At 44.2% G+C, this 24,944-nt stretch overlaps 1 protein-coding gene and 1 pseudogene across 1 annotated transcript in view; one reads left to right on the top strand and one right to left on the bottom strand.

Annotated features, from left to right (window-relative positions):
* THSD4 (thrombospondin type 1 domain containing 4) overlaps positions 1–24,944 on the bottom strand; it is a 595,645-nt gene that overhangs the window by 132,520 nt on the left and 438,181 nt on the right. The gene's annotated exons all lie outside the window — the stretch shown is intronic.
* On the top strand, positions 12,353–13,485 carry LOC105873399 (splicing factor 3A subunit 3 pseudogene; annotated as a pseudogene).

Genomic DNA, 24,944 nt, shown 5'->3' with positions numbered 1-24,944 from the left:
TTGATTTGCTATTAATTAAAACATTTGATAACTAGAAGATCGTGTTTTCCTACCACTTCATAATGTGTTTCCTTTAAAGAAAGGTGGATAGAAGAGAAAATACACTCTTTTCGGCCTTTTAGCAAAGTCACAGTTGTAAATGGGTCCATTTTTTTCTTTCACAGAAAACTAAGCTGCTTCCTGCTATCTTCAAGGCCATCTCCTCACGTGATTACTTTCCCCAGATAGACAGCTTTTCATTTTGCAGAGTGCCTCTAAAGAAGCGTGTGTGTGTGCGTGTGTGTGCGTGTGTGTGCGTGTGTGTGCGTGTGTGTGTTCCCACCCAATAAATCTCCTGCTTGGCAGAGACTGTTGATGGTTTCTGTGAAAGGGTCTTTTTGTCCCTTTTTGTCTAAGAAGCTTTTTCATTAGAAGCCTGGAAGTCAAGGTAAGTGCCACAGGGACTCAAGGAGCTCTTGGCTTTTCTCCGATGTCCAAATTATCTCCTGGAAAAATGACGTCCTGTGTTCCCTGCAGTCAGTTAATAGAAGTGGCAGCTGTGAGCGCTTCAAATCTGGCCTTAATTAATGGGCGTCGCACAAATGTGACCAATGTGTATTCGCAGAGAAGGGCTTTAAATAGCATCAAATGTTTGTGAGCGCAAGTCCAAGTGATGGCAGGAAATATCTGACCATCTTAATGGGATCAGGCTTTTGTGTGCAAACAATGGCCGCAAACCACAGCCCAGCTGACAGCCATTAGGGTAGAGTGTTCATTTGTCATGGTGGGTAAAGTCTCCTCAATGGCCACTAATCAGAACAGAGAAAAATGAACAAATGGCATCATGCAACTCTGATAAGACGGGGTGACCCTACTAAGGCGTCTGTCCATCTTACCAGGAGCGGTCTCCCCCTGAACTTGCTGCCACCCCGGAGGGGCATCGTCCCCTTAGAGGAACTCTTCCCTTGACTTCAGAGCAGAGTTTTGCCCTCTCATTTCTGACTGACCTTTTCCTCCAACTTGTTCCTCTCGTCCCCTCAGTGTAGCAGTCCCCAAGTCATTGTTCTGTCCTGTTCACATCCCCTAAGTGAATGATTCCCTGGGGAAGATCCCTTCCCCCAAATCACGGAGATTTAAGAATGTACATACATAATGAGTGTGATGCGCACCATCTGGGGGATGGACACGCTTGAAGCTCTGACCAGGGAGGGAGGGGAGCAAGGCAACATACGTAACCTAAACATTTGTACCCCCATAATATGCTGAAATAAAAAAAAAGAATGTCACTTGTCCAGCTGCAGCCAAAGCGCTAGACGTGCCACTGGGGTGCAGATGTGCTCGCACTTCCCTAAATACTCCTACCAAACACGGCAACGGCCTGAAAACGTGGGCATGGTGCTCATGCATTCATTTCAGACACTTCATTCCCAGATACTGATCTAGTATGCAGATCAGTGGTGATCTGCTGGTGATGCAGATTCAAGACCGTGTCCTCAATGGACTCACGCAAACCACCCTCCTCGTCACTGCCGTGGGCTGAGTGTGCCAGCACTCCGCCAGGTCTTTACTTCTGTGATCCCGCCTGACCCTACAGCAACCCAGAGAGGTGGCTACTAGGATTCTTTCATTTGACAGATGACAAAACTGGTTCTGTGGGGGAGGTCAGTCAGATAATTTCCCCTGAGCTAGCGAGCTGGTCAGCAGTAGGACTGGGCTTATCTGTCGTCAAATCCCACACCCACATCCATCATGCCACTCTGACTGCCCTTTGTAGTCAGGGACCTCCCGGGCTAGCAGAGAGAAATAGATAAGTTCACAGTTATTGATAATTATAACCCAGCAGGAAACCAAACTAATTGAAAGGGATATTAATAATTTATACAAATATCCATGTGAGCTGTATGTTCAAGGACTCAAGATCTGTCCCTTCAAAGGAAACACTGCTTTTCATTCAAGGTACTATTTCCCTAATTAGACCTGTCTCCATCCTCAGCGGCCTCATTCTCACAGGTGGGGGCTAGTTGTTTGTACAACCAGTAGATGGGGGCTGACTTAGAACAAGAATCTTAAGAGTCCAACTTTTGGGGCAATGCAACAATATATTTCTGGAAGCATTTTCTTTTTCAGGGTCAATCAATGCTCAGAAGTTTCCAAAGAGTCTGATTTTGAGACCATTTGTCTTTTAGTTGCTTCTTCCTTTTTGTCCTCTTTTTTTTTGGTCTCATCTTGACCCCTCCCCCACCCCGAAAGGCAAGCTGTCAGATAAACCATCAGACTGGGGAGACCCGAAATGAAACAACTGCATTAAACAAGCTCTGTTGATCGGGAGACTGGTTGCAGCACTAGTCTCAGACAAAAGCTGAAAGAATGTAATTTCAACTTCCCCTCACTCATGAATTAGCCTCTATCATCAGCCTCTGTGTCCTCAGGAGAAAATTTCACATGTAAGCTGTTTGTATAGTCTTCTTATTAATGTAAATAAACAAGACCCTACATGAGATCCAGAAAAGAAATTAATCAGGATGAGGCAATGTTTCCAAATCACTTACAGCACTTGCTGGGAAAACAAAACATATTTAAAACATAACACACACACACAAAATGTGCAACACTTCAGTCCAAGACATATAAACTGTGGACAGGGGAGTTCATTTGACCAACACTTAGAGTGATTTGAAAACATACAGACATTTAAAACACAAGCAAGGGAAGCCAATCAACACTCTCTGCTCATGGGAACCCAAACTAACAATTCCAACATGCTGAAGGACTACAGGGTGACCAAAGCAGTAGGTTCTGGATTTTGGATTTCATTCTGTTGGTTGCAAACAACCCCTGGAAAATTGAATGAGTCGCACAAGCCTAGTAACACCTAGAGAGAGGTCAGCTGGGTGGCAGAGAAAGGTAGACCTTCCAGGAGGAGTGACTGGTGGTACAGAACCTAGGCAAAGCCAACAGAGATAGGAAGGACAGGTTCATTTCCAAGGAACAAAGAATAGGATTTCTTGACTCACTGGATGTTGGGGGCAAAGAATAACAGCTAATGACAGTAATTAATATTTAGTGAGCACTGTACTCGATGCTTTTCATGGATAACCTCATTTAATTCTTCTGCCAGCTCTATGAGATAGGTATTATTAATATCCCCATTTTACAGATAGGAAAACTGAGGCCCAGGGAGGTCAAGTGGCTGACTTCTCTAAGCTCTCTCAGTCAGTAAGACATGGAACCAAGAATTGAGCACAACTGTAGTGACTCCAAAACTCGTGCCCTTAATCTCCCTGCTATGGGTGGTTTTGTAGCTTGGGATATTGGGTGGGACTACAGCATCCTGAACTGAAACCCAGACACCTGACACTAAGCGTCACATTGTTTTTTTCTCCCTTTTGCATCACAGAGGAAAATGGTGGGGCATCCCAAGACCCCCAGCCAACACTGCCGAAGGAACTTGCTCACCCTCAGTTGACTGGAACCGAGCGGCCAGGGGCTGGTTGTCAGCCTCACAGCCACTCCCCTCCTGGCCTGTCTCAGCCTCTTTCCCTGTTCCCTGAGGCCTCACAGACTCAGTCTACCTTCCTTTTGAAAGTCTGCAAATACTTGCTATCCCTCTAGGATTCCTCTTCTCCCCAGCCTGGAGTGAGGCGTCGCCCAGTCTCCCCATCTCCTCCCTTCCTGCCACCTCTGCAGAAAAGGGCACAGACCTTCTCCATCTGAAGAGTTCTACAAACCACCCAGGGAGACAACAAGAGCAAAACAAAGACTCAGTCAGGTTCTGTGTCATTCTGGGGCTTTCCTTTCTGACTCTCTTGTTAATAAAATTGGATGTCCCAAGGCCCCTACTCTTGTCAGCGGAGGTCACGAAATTGCCTCTCCTTTCAAAGCTCTCTCTTTCTCAACCCTGAGCGTGCACTAGAATCTCTCTGGGGACTTTTACAAGCTACTGAAGCCCGGGCCCACCCGTCAGACTCTGACTTACTTGGTCGGACACGGGCCTGGCAAGTGTCACTTGCTGAATGTTTCTCAGGTGGTCCTACTGTGTGCCCACTACTCTGGGTCACACGGACCCTGCCTCTCACTTAGAAGGATCCTTTTCCAAGTCCCTCCAACGCAGCGGTTCTCAACTGGCGGAGAGCTTGCTTTCCCCAGGGGACACTTACAGATGCCCGGGGGCTATGTTTGTATGATTGGTGGTAGGGGAGGGGGTGCTGCTGGCATCTGCGGGGTGGAGGCCACGGGTGTTGCTGAACAGCTACGATGCACAGGAAAGAACCTTTAGTGCCAACTGTCAGTAGAGCTGAAGTTGAGAAACCCAAGCCATGAGGAGCTGTCCTGTGCACTGTAGAATTATTGGAATTATCGGCCCGAAATGTGAATAGTGCCACTGTCGAGAAATCCCGCTCCCACGGAATTGGAGACCCACACTAGCGCATTCAGACGCCCCCGTGTCTCCGAGGGGGTCCCCCGGGCTGTGAGCGGCGCTGTTCGGAGGGTCTCATTCTTTGCGAAGCTCCCTCTTTCCTGGGCAGCCTGAACTGTCCTCACTGTCTAGAAATGAGGCAGGGAGGGTGGTTTTGCCATATCTGCATGGACCTCATGCTTGAAAAGATGGGGAGACACCTTTCTCTGTCTTCAGAGAAGGGAAACTTCACTTTCAGTCCTATGGCACAGTCATGCTCGGAGCGCTCACACCTCTTTAATTATATAAAGAAAGTTCTTGAGGACGGCATGACAAGAAACAAGAACTCTGAAATTGGGGGTAAAATATAAACAAATGTTTTGGCTGATGTACCGCGCATTTTTTAATCACAAAGTGTGTTTTCAGAATGTACTGAGCCCTGCCTAGCATGGCTCAAATTAAAGATCAAAGGCAGTGCCGTGACGAGACAGAGCAGAGCTCTGCGCCAATGCAGCACCCCCCCCCCTCCCTGGAACGGCCATGTGGCCATCCGTTTGCCTGAGAAGTGCTCATCTGAAGCACCAGTTAAGACAGCAAGCATTGATTAAAGGAGGTTTTTTTCCCCCCTGTGTTTGTTTTCTTTTTTTATTAGGGGAACTTTAGAGCGTGGTTCGATAGCAACAAATTTTTTAAAAAGAAAGAACATGATCAAGAGCCAGCTTGCAAAGACGTAAGTTTGATGCTTGGACAGTGGAAAATACCGAGAGATTCCAAGTCCAGGCAGGAGGAGGAAAGCCGGCCAAGGGAGACGGAGGCCCTCTCCCGGCGTGGGCCTGGCCACGCGGCCTGCGGTGCAAGGGCGCGCCCGCAGGGTCCCAGAGCCAAGCCAGCGCCGCGCAGAGGCCTGGCCCTCCCGCTTCACAGGCTGAGTCCCCAGAGGGAATAAGCTCTTGAGAGCAGAGGGTGCAGCCGTCATATGCCCAGCGAAAAAACGCACAGAAAAACCGTGCTGGCAGCTGCACAGAGGACGGACTTCATTTGGGACGGGGGCAGGGAAGGTAAACAAAGAGAAGCTTACAGGGAGGGGAGGCTGAGGCAAGAGTGTGGGGTGGGGTGGGTTGGGGAGGGGGCAGGTCTACCCAACAGTCACAAGAGAGCAACGGGGACGCCTGAGAGTCACCTTATGCATGACGTCCCCTCGGGCTGAGCGTCCCGACCTATTCTCACAGACAGACAAGCAAGGAGACACGACCAACGAGTGGTTAGAGCTAGGAGCAAACTTAAAGTAGGAAACGTGATGGCCTCATTGGGGAGTCACAGAGGGTGACGTCTGGGTGTGGACCAAAGGACAGAAGGAGCACGGGGCAGAGGGACAGCTGGGGAAAGGCCCTCAAGGCCCCGCGGCTGCTCTGTCACGAAGTGGACCGGCACGGCCAGCTCTCTGAACAGAGTGCGGAGCGACGTGGTTTTGGTGTCCTCCTCCGTCTGGCCCGTTGTGTCACCGCTGAGATGGGGCCCAGGGATCCGCAGCCAGTGAGCCGCCCAGCCCCGGCCTGGCCGGGCGGGGAGCGGGACTGCCCGCTGCTCCTTCAGGACGCTCCCGCTCCCGCAGATGGGGCGCCACTGGTGTTCTGGCAGTTCCCCCGCGTTGTTTATTCATACGGAGCCAACCCGGTGACAGATTGGACACAGAGGCTGACAGCGAGAAAAGGCAGGGTGTTTCAAGGGCTTGGGCCAAGAAAACTGTAAGTCAGACATGTAACCAAACCCCGTGATAACTGTTTTGGTTTAGACTCACTCCGCTAGATTATGAAAGTGCTGTGTTTATCTTTGCATCTCAAGTGCCTACGACAGTCTCCAGCTCATGGTGAGCACTCAATAAATATTAGTTAAGTGACCAGACGACCGACTGGGTTCTGTCCCTGCCAGCCCCATTCTTCCCATTTCCCGGGGGTGGGGGCCTGGCTGGGCCTCAGCAGGGCACGAGCGGCAGGGGCCGAGTCTCCGTCGGGGTTTGCAGAGCTGCATGCACAACAGGGGCCCTCTTTTTCTCAGTTTTCTCGTCCAGGAAACAGAGTTATCAAATTCATCTATAATCAATATCAAGATCAATACTCAATTCTCAAAGTGCACTGACACCCTTGGTACTCAAACTGTCACCTGTAGATCAGCAGCACTGGCATGCCCTGGGAGCGTGTTACAGACACAGGGCCCCAGGCCCCAGCCCAGACCTCCTCAGACAGAATCCGCGTTCTAACCAGACCCCAGAGACTCCTGGAAGGCACAGCGCAGCGTGGGCAGCCCTGGTCTCCGCCAGGACGGGCGCAGCCTTGCCGAGCACCTCGGTTCAAATTCTGGTTCTGCTTCTTGGTTGCTGTGCAGCCTTGGACAAGTTAATCATTCTGATCCCTGGTGTCTTCGCATTAGCATGGGAATAAATAATGCAGAGCATTACTATGACACACTAAGGAGCGTGTAGATATAAAACCATCCAGTTCAGAATCTGGAATATGAAAGGGCCCAGGGAATGTTTATCTAGTTGTCCACATGTGACCCTTCCTAAAATTTTGTCTTCCTGAGTGCACAGTCTGCCTGCAACCCCCACTTTTCATTGTCAAAGCCAAATTTCTGCATTGACCCAGGAGAGGCTGTTTGAAACCTCTACGTAAACTCCTCCAGCAATGGGGGACCCACAGCTCAACTATAAAGATCTCCTTACTTTTAACCAAAATCTGCCTCCCCCTGCCCTATTGTGCAATGCAACACACTGAAAACAATCCACAACCCTCACTCCACGAGGATTCTTTAATTGTAAGGAGGCCTCTCTCATGCCCCTTAGTACCATTCCTAGCCCAGCTCCAACAGGCGGTCCTCATGTGAGGTCCCTGGACCCCCACAACCCTGGTCGAGCTTCTCTGAAGGCAAGTTACTGGCTCTTTGATATCCACTTGTCCTTCTAAAAGCTAAACCGACTTCCTGTCCCGTGAAGGGGCTGCCATTTATAGCCGAGGGGCTGTGGCACGGCCTGAGCTCACACAAGCCCGTATTCTCCCAAAGCAGTCGTTTCAGTGGCATTGGCTCTTTGCTGCTGGTGCCTACGTCAGTGACCCAAGGAAAGCCAGTGACAGGATGAGAACTGCTGGCCTGTCGCAGAGGAAGGGCGTTCACGCTACACAAACCCACATGGGCTGAATGTCTTGCCTCTTGAGGCTCCCTCCTTGGGACAGATGGGAACTCTGATCGCAGAAGGAGCATTTCAGTCCCCTTCACACAGATATGTATCTGCCTGTCCTCTGGCCCCATGATAGGATGGCTCTCCTTAGACAGCTCTTGGGGCGCTGTTTTCCTCCTGCAACCCCCAGGTGGACACCTTCCTTTTCTTCCAAGTACAACTAAATAAAATGGGTGCAAAACCAACACAGGAGAAACAAAACGTACAGAGACCAATATTCACTAATTAACTAAATCAGTGTGATAATAAAGAATCTCCCTGTACCCACCGTCCTCCCCCAAAACACCAGACCTAGATAGTTTTATGGGTAAGTTCTACCAAACATCCAAGGAACAGATAATCCCCACTTTACAAGCTGTATCTGAGTATAGAAAAAGAAGGAAAGCTGCTCATTTCATTTAATGACATTCGTATATCCTGGATTTCAAAGCCAGATAAGAACACTGAAAGCAGAGAAAATAATAGGCCAATGCTCCCTACTTTGAAATGCCACAATCTTGAATAAAATATGCTAATGGAATCTATTAGCTAATATTTTACATGTATTAAAATGATGATGCATTATAATCAAGTGATTTTTAAAAATTTCAAAATATTAAGGGGGTACAAATGTTTTTGTTATATGGATAGCAAAAAGTTTAAAATGCTTAAGTTAGGGCCGGGTGTGGTGGCTCATGCCTGTAATCCTAGCACTCTGGGAGGCTGAGGCGGGAGGATCGCTCTAAGTCAGGAGTTTGAGACCAGCCTGAGCAAGAGTGAGACCTCATCTCTACTAAAAATAGAAAGAAATTAATCGGTCAACTAAAAATATATAGAAAAAATTAGCTGGGCATGGTGGCACATGCCTGTACTCCCAGCTACTCAGGAGGCTGAGGCAGAAGGATCACTTGAGCCCAGGAGTTGGAGGTTGTTGTGCGCTAGGCTGATGCCAGGACACTCTGGCTGGGGTAACAAAGTGAGATTCTGTCTCAAAAAAATAAATAACTAAATAAAATGCTTAAGTTGGGGCTTTTAGTGTGCCCATCACCTGAACAGTGTTTACTATACCTGATGGGTAAGTGTTTACCCAACCTACCCCCTTCTTGATTTCCAATGACCTTTACATCTCTTTGCGCCTGTGTCTGTTCATCAATGAGCTCCCAATTATTAGTACACATGGTGTTTGTTTTTCCATTCCTGAGTTACTTCACTTAGGATAATGGTCTCCAGTTCCACCCAAGTTGCTCAAACGACCTTATTTCATTCCTTTTTATGGCTGAGTAGTACTCCATGGTATACCATATTTTCTTAATTCACTCATGAATTGATGAGCACTTAGGTTGATCCCACATCTTTGCAATTGTGAATCGTGCTACAATAGACATTTTAGTGCTGGTGTCTTTTTGAGAAAATGACCCATTTTCCAAGTAAGCAGACCCAATAGTGGGATTGCTGGGTCAAATAGTAAGTCTACGTTGATTTCTTTGAGGAATCCCATACTGTTTTCCACAGAGGTTGTACTAATTTGCAGTCCCACCAACAGTGTATGTGTTTCTCTCTGCATACACACCAGCATCTATTGTTTTTTTTTTTTTTTTTGACTTTTTAATAATGGCCATTCTGACAGGGGTAAAGTGGTATTTCACTGTGGTTTTATGATTAGCGATGATGAGTATTTCTTCATGTGTTTATTGGCCATTTGTCTATCTTCTTTTAAAAAACTTCTGTTCATGTCTTTTGCCCACTTTTTGATGGGGTTATTTTTTTTTCTTGCTGTTTTGTCTGAGTTCTTTGTAGATTCTAGATATTGGCCCTTTATTGGATGTACAGCTTGCAAATATATTCTCCTATTCTGTAGGCTATTTACTCTGTTGATTATTTCTTTTGCTGTGCAGAAGCTTTTTAATTTAATTAAGTCCCATTTATTTATTTTTGTTGTTGCTGTATTTGCCTTTGGGGTATTATTCATAAATTTTTTGCCTAGGCCAATGTCTAGAAGAGTTTTTCTTATGTTTTCCACTAGAATTTTTATGGTTTCATGCCTTACATTTAAGTCTTTTATCTATCTTGAATTAGTTTTTGTATATGGCAAGAAATAGGGGTCCTGTTTCATTTTTCTACATGTGGCTATCCAGTTTTCCCCATACCATTTATTGATAGGACATCCTTTCCCTAGTGTATGTTGTTGTCTGCTTTGACAGAGATCAGCTGGTTGTATATAGATGGTTTTAAATCTGGGTTCCCTATTCTGTTCTGGATGAGGCTATCTAGGTAGTTGTCATGGGTCCAGGCCATGAGTGTTTGCTCCAACTGCGTCTGAGTGTGAGGGTAGCTCAACGGTGGTGGGTCCCTGGGACAGCATTGGATCTTGGGGATGGTTCCTACCAGGCGGCCAGTGGGAGCAGGGTTGTGGGACTCAAGGAAGTGGGAAGCCTCAGAGCCAGGTCCTGGGGCTTGGTGGCAGAACTGGAGCCTTGGGTGCAGTGCCCAGGGCCCAGGGGCAGTGGAAGCCTTATAGCCAGGGCTACAGCCTGGAGGCAGGGCAGGAGCTGCGTAGGTGGGGCTGTAGGGTCAGACAGCAGCAAGGAACCGTGGATGTGGAGCCATGCAGGGCTGGGCAGCAGTGTGTGGGTTGTGGGGGTGGGGCTGCAGGGCGGGGCCACCAGGTGGCCAAGGCTCTCCCCTTGTCCAGGTCTAGCAGAGGCAGTTGCTGCAAGTATTCTCAGGTGCTGCCTGTGGCACCTCTTCTGCTCAAATCCTGTTAGGGGGAGGGGTGCTCAGCTCCCAGTCACAGGGCACGGCATGGGAGAGCATTGGCCCTGCTGGCTCTTTGCCCAGACCAGCAGGATAGCATGGAGTCCGCGGCAGCAAAGCTGAGCCCCAGCACAGACCTGGTGTTCTGGATCTGAGAGCTCAGAACGGTGTCAGTTGCAGTAACCTGGGAATGGAAGCCACCAGGTTCTTGCTGTACCTGCTATCTAGTACAGCGTCACTGCACAGACCCCAAGCAGCTCCCTGATCAGTCCAGAGGTCTGTGGTGGCAGTGGGGGTCCCCTCCAAGCTCTGGCTGCATTGCCCACAGGGGGAGCGTGGAGCCCCAAGGCTCTTTCCGCCTGTCCTTCCCCATGTGTGGATGCCTCTCCCAGGAGCCTTCCAATTTGCATAATGGATCACCTTGTCACCTTCTCCTTCACTATGGATGCTCCTGTTGCTTCTCCAGTCATTCACAATGCTCTTTCCAGGAAGCCCATCTGTAGGTGGGCGCCCACCTGCAACTTCCATCCTCTCCTTGAGAGTGGCATGAACTGGCTATTTCCAGTCCGCCATTGTGACCCTCTTCCTCAAGTGAATTTTATCCCAGAATGTAAGAATGGAACAAAACCTGATAAAATTTATAAATGTAATTCACTCCATCATTGGTACTACAGAAGAAAATTCATATAGGAATCTCAAAAGATGTAATTTAAATAAAGTATTTGTTAAAGGCCAATTCATATTTAATATAAAAATTTATAGAAAAACTTATAAGAGTGCTTCCTGAATCTGGAAATGCTTATCTGCCCAAATCCATGTTTCCAAAGGAGAAAATTTGATACACATTTCCCCTGAGGCCTGGAGAAGACAAAGATGCCCACAATCACCACATTGTTCAACAACATAGAAATCCTGGCCAGTGTGATTACACACAGAAGGGAAATAAGAAATATAAGGACTGGAAAAGATGAGACAAGATTGCCATGGTTTGCAGATAATATTTATCTACATAGAAAACCCAATAAAGTCCAAAAACTAAGAATTAGAGAGTACCAAGAGGTTCCAAGAGACAAGATATTATATCAAGGTCAATTGTTCTTCTCTACAACCAACAATAACCAACTACAAAGAGAATATAAAATAACATACTCTTCACAACAGCATAAAACCCTATGAATTATTTAGTAATTTAGCTTACAAACACTATATAAGATCTTCATAGAAAAATGTATAAAATCCTCTTACAGGAGGTAAAAAAATATATCTAAATAAGTGGAGAGGTGTGCCATAATTATGAATGTGGCAAAACTACATTTGACCTAACCCATTTCCAATCCTATAGATCCTCTAGACCTCCTCCAGGAAGCCCTCCCTGACTCTCCAAGCAGGGCTTAGGGATGGCTGGCGGTGCCACCCCAGCTCCTGTGCCTCTCTCTACCTCAGCACGCTATCACCTTCCATCTCCGTCTCCTCCACCCTGTGATGCGAGCTCCCTGCAGGCAGAGAACGGACTTTTCCTCATTCGTGGAATATAGCTACTGCTCAGTTAGTGGTAATTGCATGCATGAATGAAAGAGACACAGATCCTTGTTTGCATGCTCCCACTTATTTGTTATCCATCAAGATAAACACAGAGACCATTTTCATCTAAAAGTAATGGATATGATAATGAAAATAAATAAGAGGAAGTTAAAAGATGATCTATGAGTCTCAGAGGTTTTTCATAGTCTCTATCCCTGGTCCCTTGTTCCTAACTCTGTCCTATTCTCTTGTTGTTCTCGTTTATTTGAGTATAGAGTTTTCCAAACTTCTCTTCACCTTGTCTCTCATTTCTAGATGATACTCCTCATTTTCTCTAAGAAGATCTTTCTTTCCAAGATTTAGCCTACTGAAGAGCTCCCAACATATTCAATAGGTGATCTCTCCTCCAAGGACCCTTATAATAGACTGATTTATCAAAGATTTTCACTGGCCTAGAAAAGGTGAATCCTTCAGACTATTAAAATATAAGCATGGCTGGATCCAACCCCAGCCAAGACGTTTCAGATTCTTTGGGAGGGGAAGTTCATGTATGCAGGTGTGCCCAATATTTGTCAAGATCAGCGGCAGTATGTGCCCTGACTCATGCTGGAGCCCATCTTGACCTCTCTGCATTCTCCTCCTGGGAGGAGTTGGCCTCCCTGGGTCTGGACAGATTGAAATCTGCACTCTTAGCTTTAGGCCTGAAATGTGGCGGGACTCTAGAAGAGCGAGCCCAGAGACTATTCAGCACCAAAGGAAAGTCCCTGGAGTCACTTGACACTTCTCTGTTCGCCAAAAATCCCAAATCAAAGGGCACCAAGCGAGACACCGAGAGGAACAAAGACATTGCTTTTCTAGAAGCCCAGATCTATGAATATGTAGAGATTCTTGGGGGAACAGCGACATCTTACACATGAAAATGTACAACGCAAGCAAGCAAGGACAGGAGAAGAGCGAGAAGAGGAGGAGGAAGAGCAGATCAGTGAGAGTGAAAGTGAAGATGAAGAGAATGAGATCATTTACAACCCCAAAAACCTGCCCCTTGGCTGGGATGGCAAACCCATTCCCTACTGGCTGTATAAGCTTCATGGCCTAAGCATCAACTACAACTGTGAAATCTGTGGAAACTACACCTACCGAGGACCCAAGGCCTTCCAAAGGCACTTTGCTGAATGGCGTCATGCTCAGGGCATGAGATGTTTGGGCATCCCAAACACTGCCCACTTTGCTAATGTGACACAGATTGAAGATGCTGTCTCCTTGTGGGCCAAGCTGAAACTGCAGAAGGCTTCAGAGCGATGGCAGCCTGACACTGAGGAAGAATATGAAGACTCCAGTGGGAATGTTGTGAATAAGAAGACGTATGAGGATCTGAAAAGACAAGGACTGCTCTAGTGTTCAGGGATGTAGCTCATCTTTTGGGCTTGGCCAGGCTCCCCTGAGATCTGCATTTTCTATTTCCTTCAACCAAATGCTCAGAGACCCTTTACTATGTAGTCTTATGGTCTAGCAGCATGCATCTTGTAGAAACAAGGCATGCTGACAAAAAGCAGGGTTGAGATGTGTTTTATCTTTGTTTTATATTAAAAAAGATTCTGCCGGAAAAAAAAAAATTGTTCTCTAGGTGATCCTAGCATAGGACATCTTTTACACAGCTCCTCTCTGCAGGCAAGGCTGGTAGAATCTTTTTGATGGACTGTAAGGATGACTTCATGACACCATATGAGCTGGATCCCTGGCCAATGATGACGGTCCATGGCCTTCTTTAGACTGAGCAAGAAAGCCAGACTAGACTTCCAGTTGAACAAGGCACCGTAAGAAAGAGGGCAGGTGTGAAAACAGTATTGGATTTACACATTAACACCAAATGTGTCCAAACCGCAGTGTTTCAATTAAGCCACACACAAAATGCCTTCCATATTGTTTATTTTCATCAAGAACCAAGGCTACCACTCTCTGGCACAGAAATGTACCGGCAGGCAGAGTTATTGGGTGTCTCCTCCTCACCAAAAATGTACTTTAAAAGGAAAGTACTCCCCAAAATGTGACTTGAGGTGTTTACATACTGAAGAGTAAGTGATTCAGAAATACAATATATTCTTATATTCTTCTGTTGTGGGTGCTGTGCCGTCCAGATCCCTTCCGGACTGAGGCTCGAGACTCACAGCCGAATCCATCCCCAGGATGTGTCATGTGGGGAAGGGAGATGCTTGGCTCAAAGATGACCGTCCCCTACCTGAGAGCGGCCAGTATCCAATGAAGGTTGGTGGCAGAGTATAAAGGTCCTGCCCCTCGCCTCTACTGAGACTACTCTGAAAGGTCACTTTGGCTCCAGAACGCCTTGCAGGACCGGTGAAGTTCCCTGTGTCCCCCCCATTCCTGCAGCCCTCACCCCTGTGGGGGTGTTCCCAAGCACTTTCCACAATAATCCTCCTGCGCTCAGGTTTCAAAGTCTGCTTCCTGGGGACCGAAATCCACAACATCTGTCTGGTTCATGAATTATTTCACTATTGTAGGACTTAATTCTCTGATTAGATTTTAAACTCTTATGATAAAATACAGAGTCTTAACTACTTTAAGTTGCCACAATAACAAGTACAGTACTAAGAAAAATAAATACTGGCTAGTTCTCATTTCTATCTTTCAAATATTTCTCTCTCTCTTTTTTTTTGAGACAGAGTCTCACTCTGTTGCCCTGGCTAGAGTGCCGTGGCATCAGCCTAGCTCACAGCAACCTCAAACTCCTGGGCTCAAGCAATCCTTCTGCCTCAGCCTCCCGAGTAGCTGGGACTACAGGCATGCGCCACCATACTGATCAAGAGCTCAATTTTTTCTATATATTTTTTTCTATATATTTTAGTTTGCCAATTAATTTCTTTCTATTTTTAGTAGAAACGGGTCTCGCTCTTGCTCAAGCTGGTCTCGAACTCCTGACCTTCAGCGATTCGCCCGGTTTGGGCTCCCAGAGTGCTAGGATTACAGGTGTGAGCCACTGCGCCCGGCCCAAATATTTCTAATGTTTCTCTTTTCTAGCATGGGCAGAGGGATCAGATGGCGTAGGTCGAGATCCTACCTCTACCAGTTACTTAGGGGAAATCATTTTACTTTGCTAAATCTCAAGGTTTTCCTATGGAAAATGGGATTAAAAATAGCACTTCTCTCATAAGGTTGTTGTGATGATTAAATGATATAATCTATGTAAAATCTATCTTAGTACAATGCCTAGCACTTAAGCATCCTATAAACAAACAGTAGCTGATGTTGTTAACGGCATAACACTGGTACTAGTCTGGTGACCTTAGTTATTAGCTTACTCAATCATCACCTTCCTCCTTGCTTATTAGAACAGAAACTTGTCTTCCTATTTCTCACTTTTCCTCTCCAGTATGCCTCTTCAATTCTATGCCATGCTACCAAATTCATTTTCCTAAAATATGGCTTTCGTTACATCACTCCTCCCCTTGCAATTCTTCATGCACTCATGATTACCAAGACCGTTATAAACTTGGCTGCAGCCGTCCAATCACCATCCACTGGGGACTCCTCTTCACTGTCCTTAACTGGCGCTCAGTAGGGCTTGCTCTCCCTTACTTCCTGTGTCAATCCAAATGCTGCCACACTCCCAGGGGACCCCATCGATCAGACCTCCCCTCAGTCAGAGTCTATAGGTACCCTGTCCTGAGCCTTCATGATCCTAACCTTCTCCTGCATTTCCAATACTGTGTGGTTTTGATCCCTAAGCTTTTAGATTTTCCTTAGATTTCATAATTAAAAATCTCCCTTGATAAGCTCTCCATCAAGACCTACAAAGGCTGTTATTCTGAGCTTCCCCAATTAGGTGCTTTTTACGTCATTAAAATTTACAAAAAGATGGTAGCAAAAGATAGATTGGACACCTCGGAAAAAAAGAAAAGATTTAGAACATGTTAGGAAAAAAAAAGTGAATCCCACTCATCAATAATATACAAGACAAGTGCTGAGCTGCAATGCGGTAAGGAGACATATGGAATTTGTCTAAAAGGAGTCAACTGGCTCCCAGATTTGAGGGATTGATGCCTCTGAGTTATTTTTACTGGTACAGATTCCAGTTTATGAGTAATGTTCGGGACATGGTATCAACAGTCAACAGTTCACAAATTCTTTAAAAAAAAAAATCTCCCAGCAGAAAATGTTTAATTAAGCTTGACAGAAACTAGCAAGCAGCTTTCTTAAATAATTGCTATTGCCCAAAATAGGACCAACTCATAAATTGCGTGATTTCAGAAATGATGAATCTGTAAAAATGTTTATAGAAACAACATTTTGATTAATTCCTTCAGACTAACGAATTCATGGCACATGTGATAAAGCGAGATTTCTATTGTCAATTAGGGAAATCCAGAAATCAAACCCAGCTCTCAAGTACAGCCCTTTGGATAACTGGTCCCAGATTTTGGCATTGGCAATTGCTTTCTGAGCAGTTCCTCCAAGATCAACTGCACCACACCTCTGGGTCTTATTCCTGAGATAGTTAGGTTCAAAATCACTTTGGTTTTCAGCCACACTAAGGGTCAAGTGAGACTGACCTCAGATAATATCATGATTACTAAGAAGGAAAGATTTGATATATCAAGGAACAAGTTATCTGTAAGTAATCAATAGCTTCTTTTTCTGCACATAAGCTCAATAACAAAAATAATTAGTAGTTATAATAAAGTAATATCTCCTCTACTATGAAGTTAGAATTAACATGGAAGTCCCATTTATCCAGAGCACAAATAAATATTTTTTGTTACAGGGCACTGTGTTCATAGCAAGTGACTCTTGAACTTTTATAAAAAACTAAAGGACCTTTTCAGCTACTAACAAATATGAAATTATTTTCACTATAGTTTTAGTGTCCAAATATATTTATTTTAAAATAATCACTGTATGATAGCTATAGTAACACTCAGCTAATCAGAATATCAATATCTTAACACTCTAATGGAAATTTACACATAATTATTTAATAGGTAAAATATTACCATGTCATTACCATAAACTACCTTTTTTTTTTTTTTTTCCAAAATGCTCCATTACTGAATGAGTACACAAAACAATTAACCAAATGACTAAAATAAAGTTAGTACATTATAGCATCTTAGGGCTAAAACGGATTTTCAGGGACACCCAAACCAATCACTCTTCTGAGATAATTGTCCTAGCAGCTCTTTGGTTCTTTTCTACGTTAATGATCTCCACTGAAGTTACAAGGAATGTATATTCTTGTTTTCAGTCCATACTGTGACAGCAAGTTTTGATTGTTTAAGTAGTACTTTGTTACTAGTACCTCTCAGGCATTTAATTATATATTTCACAGCAATCTAAATTACCATTAATTATAAGTTGTATCCTGACTTCTTAGATGTTAAAATGTGAACGAAATGTGCATTTTAGAACTGATAATGCATGGTAGTTTTACTATTTAATTATACATGCAAAGAACAAGAAATCATGAACACATAGAATACAGAGCAAAGGACCCTGGAAATCATCTCGTCCAACATTGTATGTCCCCTGTGTTAAAGATGAAGAAAGTTAGAGCCCAAGATGCCACAGTAGGGAGTAGCCAATAAGGAGACTGGAAAAGAGGCTGGACTCCCAGCCAGAAGTTGACCCCACTGGTTGTTAACCTTTTTAACCCTCCACCCCACCTGAGGGCGAAGAAGTGGCCCCACCATTATCAGTGGTCCTGGGGCAGTGAGTCCGGCTGGAGGGCTGGGTGAGTTTGGATGGATGGTGCCAGACAAGTGCAGCTTGAATCTATCCACCCTGAGGCTTCATTTCTCACACCTTGTACAAGTATATACACAGAATTCATAGATCTGTGTTGTTATCACAATTATAAGGGTTGCTTCAGCTGAGTTATTCAGCTAGAACAGTGAGCTACCTCTTGGTGCCCTCCTAATGACAAATCATCAGGCAAGAAGATAACCTTAATTTTGGAGAGGAAGGACCTATGGACGCTTACAGTCTCCAGGCAAAATCTTGTATACCAATCTGACCAAAGCTGGACCAGTATTTTTCTACGTTAATGCATTACATGCAAATTGTGGGTTTTTGTAGATATGCACAGAATTCACGTCTCTACCTGTGTTTTGTGTCAGAGACAAGAAAGAAGAAACTATAACTATGCTTTCAAATACCAACACTATGTTAGACACTATGTTAAGCATTTTACATTACTCATCTCACTTAATTCTTAACCACCCCCTTTTATGGATGAGAAAACAGAGTATCAAAGAAGCTAGGAAAGTTTTCCAAGGCCTCAAGCTAGAAAAGTAGCAAAGCTGGGATCTGAAGCTTTGTCTGACCCCACACACTGGGTTGTTTTCTCCATGCCTCCCTCTCAGGACTCTCACAGGCCTTTAAACCGCAGCATCAATACAACTTGCAGGCATCGGACGTTTTCCTTCTGACCAACTTCTAGGACTACACAGGAATTTCTAAAAAGCTGTATGTAATTCTAGTCTTCTAGTCTGGTCGCTCTTGATGGAGATGATGTGGAATGAGACTGGCTGAACAGAAGTAATACTAAGAAATATTTAAATAACTCCAAGCCTTGGTGAGGGTTTCCAATCATGCATTCATTGAATTAGTTGGAAAAATGAACCGTGACTGTCAAACAGGCTTCCCTCCACGTGCATGTGTTTATTTCCACCCACCTGAAACAGAGTGGGCTGCGCCATTTGCCTGTGTGTTCTGTTTGGAGCTACACATTTGAAGATAATGTATGAAGAGAAGAGAAAACTTGAACCACAGAGTAGCAAAATAGATAGGAGCAATGGAAATTTCAATTTATGTTATCTTCATGTGGGATTAAAAATTTGTGCCAGGCAAGCAGAATGTGACCAGAACATAAGTCATTCAATGACAAGCATTTATGGAATCTTAGGAGCAAGCTGCTGAAAGAGAAAATAATGAATTGGTTCCAACCTAACTCTCCTGGTGCCTCTGTCCTCTCTGAAAATTGGGGCCTGGGCTTGTTTTTACAGATGCCGACGCTCCCTGCTCTGCTGGTTTGCAGAGAACCCACCCGGGTGCTTGACAGCACTTCCACCCCTAATGTTTAAATCCTGGGGAGCTTGTTATATTTGAAAAATATGTAAAGATGTATAAAAGCATAGAAAATAATATCCAAGTAAGATTTTTCTAAAATTTGCTTGTATTTTCTTTTTCTAAGGAAATACAACATTCTTGATAGTGTTGAAGAACCTTTTGTACCAGTCCCTGTTCCCAGCCCCTCCCCAAGGCAGCCTGTGACGCAGGGGTGTGTCCATGCTCTTACACTGCATGAGTTTTATTTAAAAATCTGCATAATGGTAACACGGCTTTAGTAGCTTGCTTTCTTTACTCCGTTTTTGGGATCGATCCATGTCGACACATGTGCATCTAGTTTATTCATTTTAACTGTTGTTGAAGTGTGCACATGTGGGAGAGTTGCCCCAAAGTGTATACCTAGAAGTGGGATTGCTTACTTTTATGGTGTGAGTATTTTCCATTTTATTGGAAAGTGCCTCTGTCTTTGAGTTTCACTTGTCAATTCACACTGTTTCTACATCCAAATAAGACTACCTCCAATAGTGCTAGGTTAAGAGAGAAGTTTTATGAAAACTTAACAGGGGCCAAATAAGCATCATAATTTTCTTCAAAAGACCACTTTGGGTACTTCTTGGTTTTAGATCTTTCCATGACTGAGTGTGTTTCTCACGTTGGGCTAGGACCAGAGACGGAAAATAAGGACCCTTGTTGTGCAGACAGAGCTGTGCCTGATTGTTTGGGGTTCTTGGACGTCGGCTCATGCCAGTCGGGTAAGAACTAGTCAATGGCTCCTTTGAGGAAAAAGATAAACAGAAATAAAGAAACACCAGAGCTAACTGGAAAATTGTTTTCATAATTCAATTTTGTTTTACATAATCTTGCTCCCCAAATGTTAGCAATTTACCTCAAAGAGCTGTTAGTGTTATTAAATAGTCACTAAACGTTGCAGAGACAGCTCAGCAAAACTCAGGATGGAGAACCCATTTTATGACCATTGTTTCACCTCTGGGGGTGGCTCGCTGCATTTCGTTCCAGATCCCTAGGGCCCAGAGGTAATAACATCTGTATTTTTAAGACCAGCTTTGCACCACACCTGCATATCAATTCCCCTTTTTGACTTCTGCCTCTAAACAAAAGCCAAATGTTTGGCTACAGATTTGGTTTCCAGGGTTCAGCTGAGTATTAAAAGGCAGCAGCTCAGAGAGACTTCACCAGTCTCACACACAAAAAAAGTTTAAGTGATGTTAATTGAGTCCTGGGAAAGTTTAAAATTTAAATTCTTAGAGGAAAAGGAGATGGGAGGAAATGAATAAAAGAAGAAAAGGAGCAGGCAATGAGAAATTCCCGACAAAAATAGAAGTTACATCTAAATAATGGTAAAAATTTGGAAACTAAAGTAATTTTTAAAAATTAGTACAGTTTAATTTCATATGCTTCCATTAATTCATTTCTGGCTTGGATCTGATTTTATTGAAAGGGTGGAAGATTACTATTAAATGTTCTAACATCAGCTGGAGGGGAGGCATTTGAGAGGGGGAATTTGAGGAATTTAGGAAGTCTCAGATTGGAGTTCATGTTAGCTGATTTATTACCATAAACTTCTGCCGACATTTGCCATGATTTCACATGATACAATGTGAATCAATTCTCTAATTTTGCAAGTTATCGTCTGATAATTACAAGTAATTATAGACTGGCAACTCCCTAGTGACAGGTTGGAAGTCACTTTAAATTAATGGCTAACTATCATGAGTCACTTTAAATTATCTAAACTATCATGAGTCCCTGTTACAGATATGGGTTACTCTGAGCAGTTGACCTAGAAAACAATGTGAATAGAGCCTCTAAGGGGCATTGCCACACAGAGGCCCTAATCTGGAAGGATTCTTTGTAGAGAGTTAATCCTATTCATGATGAGCAAAGTGGGATGGTCACAGATGCTTGCAGTTGAAGACTACTCGGTCCGAACCCCTTGCCTAATGCAGGAATCCCACTTACAGCTTCCCTGAGCAGGTTATCGAGCCATTGCTAGAACATTTCCAGTGAAGGGAGCTCTTTGAATCTGGAGTCAATTCTATTTTCTAGGAAATTCTTCCTCACAGCGGATTGAATTCAGGCCCCTGCTACTTCCATCCGTGGGTCCCGGTCCTGCCATTGCAAGTAGCACAGAACAACAGGTCTATCCCTATTCTCCAAGGCTTCCAAGATGGCATTGCTGTGTCCTCTTGCCTACCTCCACCTGTTCCTAAACCAGGCCATCTCTCACCCACCTGTCCTCTTTTGATAGGGGCCTGGTCCTGGTCACCCTCCCTACAGTATGTTTTGGTTTGTCAGTGCCTTCCTAAAACAAACTGCTTGGAATGGGGCACAATTGTGATCTGACCAGCAAAACGCAGGAGGACTATAATTTCTAAGGGCGCTAAATTTCTGTAATTAATTCATTCTACAATTAGAGTTGCTTTTTAAACCTTTTCATTGTGTTAGTGATTTTTATTGAAGGTCAGCTCAAATTTCTTGACCATTTCTAGGTAAACTGCAGAGTTTTAAAACTAGCTATTTAAGTCTGTCCTAAATTTTTTTTTAAGGAACTATCATCAAGCTTAGATACCTGCAGTTCTCAAAGTGTACCCATCTTCCTTTTTGAAAATGGAATGGACATTTGTCCATGTCTAGTCTTCTAGTTTCCAATTCAATTGGCACCTTTGTATTGTGGGTCTATTCTGGGCGAGATGTGTGCTGGGAGCAGAGAGTGGGACAGTGAGACACAGTCTCTGCCCTCAAGGAGCCTCTGCCTGGTGGGAGAGTCACCTGGGTGCACAGAAGGTTACAGTTCCTTACGGGGTCACATGTTTACCCATACTGAAGGGGCACATCTCCCTGGGGTTCTGGGGCCAGCCTGCACACAATGAGCATTGGTGGGAAGCCCAAACTCATCTCAAATGTCCGGATGCTCCATCGGCTACCTACCCAGGGCTGCAGGTGCAGCCTGCCCCGTCGTTTACACCCTTCCTCATGGGAAGGGCAACTTCCACCCAGGAAAAGACAGAATCCAAGTAGGAACAGCCCTTGTTTCTCTTTGACACTGCTAACCTTGGGGCCCTAAGGAATAAGCCTGACCCTCTACTCTGTGCCTACTTGCTCTAAAGGATGATGAAGATGATAAGAAAGAGGAAGTCAAGAAGTGGTTTCCAGTTTTTGAACATTAACTCTGTAAAGATCAATCCTAGTAACCTTTCCAGTGGCACATTATCAGGAAATGGGGCAGCTGGGCCTAAACCCAGGATTCTCACCCTTCAAATGCACACATGACCCTGACAGTTTCTTCTGTGGCCTTACCTGCAGGCTAACAAGACATCCAAATGATCTAAGAAGCCCCTTTTTCAAGAGTCCCAGTTGATTCTTGGGAAGGCTCTGGCTTTCCTGACTCTGTTTTCCTAAGTTCCATGTGTTCATCCCAGGTACACGAGCCCTTCTGCCCACTGTGAACACCCTGTAGCCTCATGGGTTTGTTTGAAAGTTTCCCTCCTTCCCCTCATTCTCATTTTCTTTCAACAATGTTCTTCATCATGGTAAAGTGAATTGAGTTTAGGGGTTTTGCTTGGTTGTCTTATGTTATTAATCTGCTTACCAACCTACCTACATTTTATTTTTAATCTTTTATCCCTTGTGAATTATATTTTCCTTTGAGGTCTCTGACCAGGGCCATTTATCTTTTCCAAAAATAGAGATTCCATGCATCACAGAAATCTCATTTCCATTTTTTCCATTTCCATTGAAAAGGGAAAAGGGAACAAGCCTGAGGGCAGAAGTGGAGAGCTATAAAAATTGGCCAGTTGTTTCCTTTGCAAAACTGAATCTGCACAAGTTAATTTACATTGAAGGTGGTGTAATCTGAGAACTATTGTGAATGCCAGCCCCTTTTCAGGGCCTATTTTTGAAAATGGGGCAGTAGTTTGGTAGGGAGGGTGGCACCTTATTCTACGGGGACACCTTAGGCACAGATTGCTTCTGGGTACGAGGACTTTCGGAGGGAAAAGCGCTGGGCACAGTACGCACCCAGCAGTCGGCGTCTGTAGACTCGAACCTCTGGGGTGTTCTACACTCTGGTGGAGGCTCCTCTCTGGCTTGCTGCTTTACTCCTTCAAAAGGATGAAGAAACAGCCCCTCGTTGACTTGTCTCTAGTTGATGCTCAAAGCTACATCCCCACTCAAAATCGCATCTTTTCTTTGGCATCTTCTACAATGACTCTAACAGACAACGACCTCTTATTTTTTCCCCCCTATACTTTAAGTATGTCTGCCAACTAAGAATTTCTGGATTTAATTAAATATTATTATACAAAAATTTCACATTTAGGGCTTTTCTTTGAGATGATGCATTATAAGGTGGAAACTAAATTTTACTCTTCTTTCTTTCTTAAAACTCCAGTACAGGGTTGAGCCCAAGGGCAGGCAGAGAGTTAAAACGTCTGCTCTACGCTTACAAAATCGTTGACAGGCATGACCATTCACCAAAAGATGGAGACCAGAATTATAGAAAAATGGGGACTCTCAATAAAACAGATACATCTTTCAGATGATGAGTTAGATGTTAACTAAGCCAGGGAGCAATGTGAAGAAAGGTTAGAGAGTGGGAAACTGTCACAGTGTAAAACAATGTGAGCTAAATACATTTCATTTATTTGTACAGGACATAGAAGAAATAAATATGACTCCAATGTGGAGAAACAGAACCGTCTGGAGGAGGCAACAGGTTCAGTTTGCTTGTCTGTTTATATCCCACAGCATCCAAAAAGAACTGTAGGTGGGACAACATCCACTAGGCTGTTGGGGAGACATGTATAAGTGAATGGAAACATTCCATGTGGAAGATGGAATAGGTGTGAGAACCAGGAGAATTTAGCATCCTCTCAGGAGAGAATTCTCCAGAAGGCTCTAAGAATATAGAAAAAACAAAGCTGTGAAAATGGCAACTGGATTTGGCAATTAGGCAGCTTCTGGTGTCCTTAGGAGTAATGGTGGCTGACTCTGGACTGGAATGGGAACAGAATAAAGTAAACAGTGGAAAGGAAATGCAACAAATGGGTCGAATTCTTCCCAAACACTTTGGGGAAAAAGTATTTTATCTGGAGCAGACAGAAAAATATTTGGCCAAAACAGAGTTGCTGGGTTTTGGAGAAAGATAAGAATAGGGTGCTTTAGGGAACAAGCATTTCTATTCTACCACTCTGATGCCTACTGCTCAACCTCAGAACTTTGGTGTCTAGGGGTGGCTTCCATGCTTAAAAGTTGCATTAATAAATATTTCCTGTGTTCTGGGAAGGACAGAGAAAAGAGTCTGTTTATTTAGTGAGTTTACGGACTAGACTACATGTGGTGAACCTCTATTCAGTCCGTAGGCAGATATCAGTTACCAACATACAAAGCCCAGATAAGTTATTCTTATACCCCCACAAAAAAGGAGGCATATTGGTCAGCTGAGAATTTGGCTAAACATGACACTACTTTCTACCTAATCAGGACTAGTTTATTGGAGTACATAAATTCTGCATGGAACCTATGGTTTAGATGGGATATAATCCTGTGTGTAGACAGAAGAAATCCTTCGGGGCACAAAAGGGTTCATAAACACATTGTAGAGAATAAAATGAGGATTTGATCAGGCCAGTTTTGCTTGAGTGGACATGGGGAGCTGTGAAAATAGATAAGAAGGAGAGATTTGGATAGAGAGTTTGTGACTCATTTTATCAATGTGGCTCTGTGTATATCTTCTGGCTAACGATTAACTGAATCAATGATGTCAAAAGTAAAAAAAGACATTTGATAAATCAGTAAATACTTCTATTTATGTCTTCATTCTCCAAATCAGAGTTTCCTAAAGTTGTTCTGAATCTTCAGGATTCAAAACGATGAAAATTGAAAAAACAAACAACGGATGCAGGGACAACAAGTTGGGAAATGCTAAATTGTACACAGTTAACCAAGTTTCCTTAGTGCGAGACATCCTGGAGTCTTTATTAT

Source organism: Microcebus murinus, chromosome 6 (genome assembly GCF_040939455.1).
Source record: "Microcebus murinus isolate Inina chromosome 6, M.murinus_Inina_mat1.0, whole genome shotgun sequence".
NCBI classification, from domain to species: domain Eukaryota; kingdom Metazoa; phylum Chordata; class Mammalia; order Primates; family Cheirogaleidae; genus Microcebus; species Microcebus murinus.
This window is presented reverse-complemented; position numbering and strand designations above follow the sequence as displayed.